Source organism: Coptis chinensis, unplaced genomic scaffold (genome assembly GCF_015680905.1).
Source record: "Coptis chinensis isolate HL-2020 unplaced genomic scaffold, ASM1568090v1 utg10570_pilon_pilon, whole genome shotgun sequence".
Classification (NCBI taxonomy): domain Eukaryota; kingdom Viridiplantae; phylum Streptophyta; class Magnoliopsida; order Ranunculales; family Ranunculaceae; genus Coptis; species Coptis chinensis.
The window spans coordinates 9,992-20,905 of NW_028238095.1; the positions used below are offsets into that span (position 1 = coordinate 9,992).

Below are 10,914 nucleotides of genomic sequence, written 5' to 3' on the forward strand. Positions count from 1 at the left end.
CAGATCTATTTATCCTCCTACCGATTTTGTCTGAACTACCCCTTCTCCTCCGTCTGCCGCGATGACCTCCATCTTCACTTCTCTTCTTGTTTTCCTTTCGGTGATGTCCTACCTTCTCCCATCTCTTCTCTTAGCACCGTGACTTTTAACCAAATAAGTGGGTTCGGTTGGGTTCGGACCGACGGCCAATTGTTATGACCTGTTGTCCCTTGTGTTTTTTTTTCACTCGTCTCTTTTTTCACCTTCCTTTCTAGGCTTGTTCTAACCTATTTATATTGAGTCACTCCACGGTATGCGCTCAGCCCTTGATTTGTTTTCTCATCCATCCATCATGGCTGTACTCACATGTCACTTTGCTCACCAATCAATCAACCACATTTAACCTTTTATCATGTACACCCACGGATTAGTCCACCACTATTTTATGGGCGTGCCACGTACATATCACTATATCACTACCACCCTCAACTATTACGTGCATCGCTACTCTACACCCTTTGCATGCTCTGGTCTGTGGACTTCTCTTGACCATAACACACTTTGCCTACTCCAGGTCGGCGGACTCCGCTGATCTATATCCTTTCAGTATTTCTGGTCCGCGAACTTTTTTTGACCGTAACACACTTTGCGCACTCCAGTCCGTGGACTCCCTTGGCCAAGTTACTTCACCCCGATACCATGGACCTTTAGGATTAATAGGCTAGAAACTGCTATAACACTTGTCCTACTAATTTATATCTTCTGTGTTTTTTTTGTGTCATCTAGGAGGGAGTAATACTAGTTAACCCATTTTTTTATGTATCTCTTGAATTTTGTAAATGTCGTCCAATTTCAGTTTTCCTTTCCATACATTGATGCAGTTTATGTTAGACTAGTGGAAAGACACATGCACGTCAGATGAGTAAATCTTACTGAGTGCCTTGTAGAAACTTTATAAACTGTTATGTCTACCGTCTGCCTAAAAGAAATACTTAGATAAGTAAAGCGAAAAGATTACCATCTGTTATATCTGCAGTTACCATAGTAGTCTCGAGTTCATTTTAAAAAATATCTGAAGTTTCAAAGTGTATTTTGACTTTCTTATCTTGTTTATGATTAACTGTACCACCATTGTATAGGAAGTGGATGCTTGTTCTTGTTCAGCATGGTAGAAATGTATGAAGGATAAAAGCTGATGGGAAAGGGTGTACAATCTTCTTTTTGCTGACTAATACGCATTGATCACATCGTATAATCTATCGCATATATACTCCTCTGTATATGGTACTTCTTCAGTAACCTACTATGGTGTTGGTAATCCTTATACTGAGTGACCTGCTTTCTTTAGGTAATATGGGGAAGGGTGTTATGTGCCTGAAAGTGATTTTATTTTTATTTTTATGTTCTTTTGAGTAGTATAGGTAGGCAATTGATCCGAAAAGTATTTGAGGACAGTTATTGGTCGTGAGAAGTAAGGGAAATTATGGAACGACATTCCAGAGATCCTACCTTCAGAAAATTCTCTCTTTCTTAGAATGCTCTTAGGACGTAACAGTGATTTTCCCACTAGTTGTTCTGAGATCTTCTGACATGGTTAATAGAATGGTCAGTCAGGAAGCAGTGTGATTCCTGTTTTGGAATTAAATGGCTGGATTTAGATGGTTCTTGAATGGTGGTTTTAAGATGTTAGAGACTATTTTCTTGGCATTAGTACCATTTGTGTGTGTGTGTTAGGGCAGGGATCGGGTCGGGTTCGGGTCGGATATGGCTATATTCGAATCCGAATCCGAATAGTTTTATAATTGGAATCGAACCGATTATATTCGAAAAATTAATATCCGAACCCGACCGAACCGATTATGCTGGACTAACCCGATCGGATAACACTAAAAATTCAAAAAGCCCAAAAAATATATCCGAATCCGAATTCGAATCCGACAAACCCGAACCCGAACCCGAACCGAATAAATAAACGGATACAAAAAGCAACCCGAACCCGAACTATTCGGATTCGGGTCGGGTTCGGGTCAAACCCGACCCGATTCCCTGCCCTAGTGTGTGTGTTTTGTGTTGGTTTTTTATTATATTAATATTATTTTTGCTGGAGTATCGTCTCACGTTAAATCATGATCTCTTAAGGATCGTTACCGTGGGCGTGAGCTTAAGCTTAAGCTTAGCTCTTACAATGAAATTGTATTGTAGTTTGGTTTTAATTATTATACACTTTACATCATTATTTCACATTTCCAAAACAGTATACTCTGCAGAGTGCCAAATAATTTGGAAATTTTGTTCCTCTTTTCACTACATTTCAGCCCTTCCTTTTTCAGATTGATTTAAATCAGTTCTTATACCATAGACTTTGCTACTTGGAGACTTTTCTCTGACACACCTGATTTACTATGGTCTATGGAGCGATTTCTGGAACAAGTTAATTAGGGTCCGCCTGCTTGAGCTGTCTTGGATTGAGAGGTTCTTATATTTGGGGGATTAATTGGTTTGTGCTCTTTCTTGAGGGTGCACAGTTTGCTGCTATGTTGTGTTCTAGTTTGGTTTTGTTAGCTCTCACTTACTATATAGCACCTTTTGTAGTTTGTCTAGTTTTAACAAATTTCAATAAAATTCACTTAATCCAAAAAAAGGAAAAAGAACCGCGCCAAGTTAATTAGTTATGAGCAGAATTTTTAGCTTTGCGATCATTATTGTGACAGTCGATTCTAGTTGTGTCTTAAGGATCCATAGAAATGGAGTAGGCCATGATTTATTCCCAAAGGGCCGAAACTGTTCTCATGGTATGAACCAGAATAGTTCATACCCCAATTCCCTCTATAATGATATGCCCCAGACTCCCAGTTACTTCTGAAGTTCTGACTTCTGACAAAGAGTGCAGAACCTGATTGTGGTAGTACCCCTTCAACCAACACGAGCAAAGTAGGATACCAACAACTAGTCTTACCAACAATCCAATCGCTTGTCTTTCTTTAAATATGCGACAAATACCGTGAAGAACAGGTTTTTAAAGAATGGCCGCAGACTATATATTTTGCTTCAGATCTGTTTGCAAGAAAGATCCAATTGTCTAAGCATTAGCCCTCTCTACTGGCTTGAAATGGTTCCATATTTCTTGTTGTGCTTCAATTGTTATTGAGATAGTGAACAGGTTATCTATCACCAGATAATTTCATTTGAAGTACAATTACGTATTCAATATTCTAATTTGGCTAAATCGTCTATACACTCATACAATCACATGATACGTAATGAAAAATGGCGCGTGCAATCCGAAATTCCGAATGCAACTAAAGGATTTTTTGTAGTCGAGAGCGGTGAGTTTACAAATGAAAAGAGGGCGGAACTGAAGAAAAATAAAAATTGAAGAAACTCAGAAGAGTACGGTACAAGAAAACATTTAAGATTGATGTAGTAGGGTAACTGCATATACAACCAACAGCATGCATGCGTCTTGTGTGCAACAGAAGGAATCACTCGAAGAATTTAGGATCATAGCCATTGCTGGAGGTGGCGAGGATGTAATAAGCAACGAAATGTCCAATGGATCCCCAAGCAAGGACGTCGACAATGTTGAATCCCACGGGATCATTTGATTTCAGCAGACTGACGTACTCCTTGGCTCTGGTGTCCCCAGCCTCAAAGTGGGTCACGCCATTCTGCTCCGGAACTTGTTTGGCAACGTTCTCGCGTTGGAAGTTGAAGAAGACGAACCTACCAAGGAAGAGAGACAGCCCAGTGCTCAAGCTGATCACCAGAGATGGATTCAGCTCAGCTCTCACTCCTCCCCGTCTTTGTTTTCTTTCCAAGGCCTTTCCAACTCCAACAGCACCTGCTTTTGCCTTGGTGTTGGCAAATGAGGTGTCTGTGGGCTTGTTAAGTGGTCTAAGGCCTTGAAAGCCACAATGGTGTTGAAGGTGGTTATAAGTCTGTTTGTTGTTGTTGGCAAAGGCCGTGGTTGGCGTGGATAGTAAGCCGGTGGCGGATGCCATTTCTGGATCTGATGGATTGTTTTTTTGGTTTAGTTTCAGATGGTAGGCTGTGGGTATGATGACACTTGTGTGAGCTTCAACAAGATATTGTATACATTCTGCACACATAAGATCGGAGAGTTTTTTGTGAGGAGGAGAATAGAAGCCAAAGATTTTGAAGCAATTTGATTGGACGCTATGGGATTAGGTTCATATGTTGTTTTCTTTTATTATTTTGTGGATTACCAATTTACCATACATCTATTAGTCTGTATATAATTTTCACTCAGTGGAACCCAAGGCCAAATATTTCCATGTCCGGCTATATATCGGACCCCCAAAAACCGATATATATCTCGGTCGATATTTGACTAGTCAAAATTTTATTTTGTATGTTGATATATAAAAAAATACCATAAATATCATCGATATATATTGGAAATATAGCTAATATATTGATAATAATTGTTCAAAGATGGGTCAAAGTATTAGAAGTGGAGCGCACACGCGCTTTCCATTCCAGTAAACAACTCTCGCAGTACAGTTTGTTTCCTATTTATTTTAGGATTTATGTTAACGTAGATAGCAATAATGTATACGGATTAGGAACTTGTAATGTCTATATAAACAACTGTGTAAACAATAGAAATCAATCAAGTAAAAATTCTCTCTAATTTATCATGGTATCAGCCTAATTTCGATTCAACCCCTAGCCACTCTACGCTTACGGCTCCTCTCAATTTTTAATGGCCGACACATCAAACACCAATAATGACTCTCCTCCAGGTTCCGATGATCCTTTCTTTGTACACCACTTAGATAGCCCCACGGCTATTCTCGTATCTCCTCTGTTATCCGGTGACAATTATCCGACTTGGTTATGGTCTATCTCTAGAGCCCTTCGAGCATAGAATAAGTTTGGTTTTGTCGATGGCTTTGTCACACCTCCCACTACTCCCAAAGAAAAAGTCAAGTAGTCGCGATGTGATGATCTCGTTGCTTCATGGATTCTTAATTCTGTTACTTCAGATATCCGTGGAAGCATCCTCTATGCCGACTCTGCATCCGAAATCTGGAAAGATCTAGGTGACCGTTTTTCACAAACTAATGCACCCAAGGTCTTCCAACTGAAGGATTCCGTCACTCTCCTCAAACAAGACAACCGTCCGGTATCTGTTTACTTCACTTTGCTCAAATCTTTATGAGAAGAATTAAGTTCTTTGTTTACTATGCCTGCTTGTACTTGTGGTCATGCATCTATTTTTGCCAAAGAGATTGAAGACGGTCGTTCTATCAAATACATGCAAGGCCTAGATGCTCGTTTTCAATCCATTCGCAGTCAAATTCTCTTAATGGATCATTTTCCTCGTATGTCCAAGATTTATTCTTTAATCCGACAGGAAGAAAAGCAACAAGATAGTCATGCACTATCTCTTCCTTTTGCTCCAGATGATGCTGCCTTGAGTAATCACTTTAAAAAGCCCAATTGGGCTTCTTCTTCAAAACTAAGCCTGTTCCAACCTCAGCAGAGCAATAATGGTTCACAACAGCCTAGAGTGTGCACGCCCTCAGACCCAGTGCAAACAGAGCGCGCACGCGCCCCCCTCACGTCCGTTTTGCAATCATTGTAACATAGTTGGACATCATATTGGTACATGTTTTAAACTACACGGTTATCCTCCAAAGCCTGCTCAAGTCAATTCAGTTGCTACGGACTCCACTTTTCCTGTTTTATCCACAGAACAATACAACCAACTTCTTAGTTTGCTTGATTCAGGTAGCACCACTTCATAAGCAAATCTGACAGATATTTCTCTCCCGTGTTTTTCTAAATCCACATGGATCATCAACTCTGGTGCTACCAATCATGTCTGTTCATCATTATATCTTTTTTCTCATTATCATACTTGTTTAACACATTCTACTCTTAAACTTTCGAATGGAACAAACCATTTGATTACTCATGTTGGTAGTGTTATTCTCTTTCATTTATTGCGTTTTGACAACGTTCTGTTTGTTCCTATTTTTCATTTTAACTTGTTTTCCATTAGTGAACTAGTCAAGTCTCACCCTATCTCTGTCACGTTCAGTAATGATTCTTGCCTTTTTCAAGACCAGTTATCGAAGAAGAAAATTGGATTGGGACGGCTTAATGGGGGGCTCTACCATCTCCAACTAGCTTCCGTTTGCTCATCCCACAACTCCACTACCAATAATTTATGACATTATCGCTTAGGAAATCTCTCTTCCACTCCTTTGCAGATTTTAGCTAAGTAGTTTCATTTCATTTCTAGTTCCAATAATGTTACTTGCAATGTATGTCCAATAAGCTCGAGCAAACACGTTTATCTTTTTCTCATAGTTTAATAAAAACTATTAGACCTTTTCAAATGATTCATTGTGATATTTGGGGTCCTTTTCATTTACCATCCTATTCCAATGCTCATTTTTTCTTAACTATTGTCTATGATTTTAGTCATGCTACATGGATTTATCTTATGACTGTCAATTATGAAACTGCTATGCATTTACAATCTGTTTTTGTCATGGTTCATATTCAATTACATTCTACAATACATTCGTTCATATCTGGCCATAACAACATTAATGACCATTTTCATGAAATCCAAGTCCTTCAATCCGACAATGGATCCGAATTTATATCCCATAACATGCAACAATTTTTTTCCAAATATGGGGTTATCCACCAATGTAGTTGCGTTGCTACTCCCCAACAAAACACTATTGTTGAAAGAAAACATCGTCACTTACTCAACGTTGCACGAGCATTACGTTTTCATGCTCATCTCTCGTTATCCTTCTGGGGTGAATGCATTCTCACTGTCGACTATCTCATTAACAAAATTCCTAGCCCCTTGTTAAATGACAAATCACCTCATGAGCTTTTGTTTACAACACCTCCCACTCTTGCCCATCTTCGTGTTTTTGGTTGTTTATGTTTTGCTCACAACATTTCCATTAAAAATAAGTTTGATCACCGAGATAAACCTAACATATTCATTGGTTATCCTTGCCAAAAAAAAAAAAGCTATCACATTTATGATCTCTTCCAAAAAAAATTTACTTCCCGTGACGTGATTTTCCATGAGAATGTATTCCCCTATGAACATTTATCTTCTCCACCATCACATATGCCTGTTTATCTCTTATCCATCCCAAACAATGCGCGTAAAGAGGAGATTTAATCCAAGACATAACTAAACCAAAATCAGTCGTAAGTAATATCCCAAAATAAGGGTGTCTGGCCAGGTTTATATGAAAACCTTTGGAATTGGTCATAGGGTGGCAATCACATTAGTGGGGAGTAAATACCGCCCCATAATGCATACATCGTATAAATGTATATGCAAACAACACTTTCGCCGCAAACTATCGTGCAAGTTCTCAAAGAAAACATCGTTAAGGCCCACCAATCATCAGTTGCTTGATCAGATCCTATTCCAGATTTTGGGTTTAATCTCCTTGGTTGATACATAACCAGCATAAAAACCCCCCCTAACCGAACACATGCATAAAACCTCCATATTATTTAAAACATAGCATTAAAGCCAAAACAGACCAAAATACCCTTGTAAAAACCGGGCTGACGTCATCAATCTTTACTTATAATTTCGACTTAAGGACAAACCGGGCTGACGTCATCAGAAAATTCATATTTACATAACCTGTGTCACCTGTCAGATGTCAGAAAAAACGTCTATGAAATTTCATATTTGCATATGTAAATTTGTATTCACATATGTAACTTCATATTTGCATATGTAAATTCATATTTCCATAACCCGCATCACCTAGTTAGAACTCAAATGTCAAAAAAACATCTATAAAAATTCAGTGACTGTAAATATAGTTTTACAAAATGTGTCTATATAACATCAAAATGAGCAATCAATGGAGCAAATACCACCAAGGCCACCGGACGGACGAAATAGGAGCTTGAACAGGTTCTACAGCAGGTAGAATTTCAGAGTTATTTTCTGTTTTTGGAGTCTAAATCTCTTCCTTAACAAAGGTATCCGCATGAGCAGCAGTCTGTATCAGTTCACAACTCTGGTAACTTTCAGAGATCTTCTCTCTAGACTCAATCCCTTCGAAAGAGACAATATCATCAGAACCAACATTGTCGGCATCTGAAGAATTCGCAAGTATAGCTGTTAATGTCAAAAAATATAAATAAGTCACGTTCTCATGAACTCTACATTCTATATGACGTCATAAAATAGTAAGGCAGAAATGTAATGTGATCGAAACTATTACCGACCACTATGGTGAGGTTGGATGTTGACACGGTGTTTTCCCACAAGTTCACCGACCTCGATGTTCCCATGGATCCTGCAACCTCCAAGCAATGCTCCCCGCTAACCGGAATTTGGCTCCATGGGCATTTCTCTCGACACTCCACAGCCTCCACTAAAAGCCCAGCACGAGAGAGGAGATCAATAACACAGCCATAATGCTCCACCTTTGGGTCAATACCATAAAGATTGCTCATGCAAGCTAGAAATCTCCGGCCTTCGTCCACCATCCCTGCATGACTACATGCACTAAGCCTGACTACAAAAGTTATGTCATCGGGACATACACCGACCTCTTGCATCTCTTTAAAAGTCGAAGAGCTTCCAAAGATGTCCATGCATGGCCATGCCAGTTATGATGGTGTTCCAAGTAAGAACATCCTTAAGTTCTATAGAGTAAAAGACTTCAGTAGCTAGAGAAATGCTTCCACATCTAGCATACATATCTACCAGTGCCGTACCCACAATAGTAGTTAATCCAATCTTATGCTCACTAATATAAGCATGTAAACTAGCTCCTTGATCTAGTGCACCTAAATGCCCACAAGCCAATGAGGGTGCTAACGACAAGAGCCTCGGTCGGTTTGACACCCAAATCCCGATCTCATTAAACAATTCCATAGCCCGATTCGATTTACCACTCGGCGCGTAACGCTAACATTGCATTCCATGACACCGCGTCGCCTCGCCCTAGGCATCTTATAAAAATCCCATGAGCTCCCTCAACATCACCACATTTAACATACCCCCGCCAACATAGAATTCCAATAAACCACATTTCTTTCGGGGCATCTCATCAAACAACCTCTTTGCTTCCTTAATACTCCCAACCAATGCATATCCATTAATCATAGTATTCCAAGATACAACATCTCTACACACCATTCTCTCAAAAACCAACTTAGCTAGCTCCATTTCACTATATTTCACATACCCATCAATCATAGCATTCCAGCACACCACATCTTCAACACAACACATCTCAAAACCACGAAAGCTGGTATCTTTAGTAGTTCTCTTAAAATTCCCAAAACATGGAGGAGTCACTCTCATGAGCTCCCGGGCCACTCTCCATGTATACTTCATCTTACGTACATCACTCCACCTAAGCATTCCATCCTTTCCTTACTCCTCATGCTGGGCTTCTCTTCTTGGTGTTATAATTGGCTTGTTCAAATCGCGTGAAGTGCGGTGATCATAAGTGGTGATGACGATTTCTGTTGTGAAGTTGGATGCCGAAATTTGTTGAGAAGTTGGAGGCGAAAAATGATGTTGAGGCTGAAGAGGTCAGTGAAATGGAGGAGGTTTTTAATTTGGATGAGAAGCTTCAAGCAATGAGATCTAATCCAAATATGGAAGAAGGGTAAAAAAGGTAATAAAATAAAATAGGAAATAGAAATCAAACTAGAATTTCACTGATATTGGAAAACAGGGAGTTTTTGTGATATGAGCTGATAAATAGGGAGGTTATGTGGTATGGGCTGATATGAAGGGGTTTACACTCATCCGGATTAAAACCAAGGGGCTGAGCCCCATTTCTTGGATCCTATTCTTGCAAACTTATCAGTAACAAAGCTTCCTTCCCTGTAAACCCAATTAAGCTTAGTTAGTTCAACGCATAGTACAAAATATCGCGATATATCGCGATATATCGCGATATATATCGAGATTTCAGAGATAGATAAATAAATGTCGCGATATTAATTTGGGTAAATACCAGTGCAAATATCGACGAAATTTGTTGATATATCGCGATATTTCGACGATATATTTTGTTATCAATATTGTCGGAAATAATTGGTGGCTTTCGGTGCTGGTGATTGCAAACCGACGAAGAAGATGAAAAAAAGGCTACTCCTACCTCTCCCACGCGAGCTAATCTACCCTCTCCCACGCGAGTTTGCCAACCCACCAATTTTGATGGATATAAAAGCTCCTTCTTCTCCATTCTCTCACTCCTTCAAACTCAAACTAAAACTCTGTCGGCTTTGCTTGGATTTCTAGTGTGCTAAATACTCCGGTAATTCTCCACATCAATTTTGTTATAGTTTTAATCCCATACCTACCTTTGAGTTATTAATTCTAACTAACTCATTTCATTTTCGGAATTTGTATTGCAGGTGAAAGTTCTAAGTATCAGTCTGTTTGTCTGTCAATCATTCTTCCAATTTGAGAAGTGGAGTAGGCAGCTCCATGCATCACGGTCCAAAATCAGGTTCCAATTTTGATCCTCTCATTGTAATAGGTAACTTCTTGCAAATAAATCCCTGATATCTTCATCAGAATGAAAAGAACTCCCATTTGTTTTAGAACCATTGTTAGAATGTGGATCAAAATCTTAGTGTGCATAGATGTGGGTGGTGGTTCATCATTTGTTAATATTGGCATTTGGCTGAAACTTGAAAGTATTGAGAAATGAATGTGAAATTCAATAGATCGATGAAAGAAATACTGTAAGGCAAGTTGAGAAACAGTCCAAAAGTTATAATTGCTAGAAATGTTACAATTCACAAGAGTTCAGATTTGACCAGTTTTCTAGTGATCCTAATTGGCAGCAACAAGTGGGTTTAAGCCATCTTGGTAGGGAATACGGTAGTAGAACCACCTGTTGAGGCATAACCAAAACCGTTAGAACTTAT

The 10,914-nt window shown here is 39.2% G+C and overlaps 1 pseudogene across 1 annotated transcript; it reads right to left on the reverse strand.

The window, feature by feature from the left end:
- Positions 1-3,266: 3,266 nt before the first annotated feature.
- On the reverse strand, positions 3,267-4,096 carry LOC147474227 (photosystem I reaction center subunit V, chloroplastic pseudogene; annotated as a pseudogene). Its single transcript, XR_015210061.1, has one exon. The product of XR_015210061.1 is annotated as a photosystem I reaction center subunit V, chloroplastic pseudogene (transcript).
- Between the last annotated feature and the right edge of the window lie 6,818 nt (positions 4,097-10,914).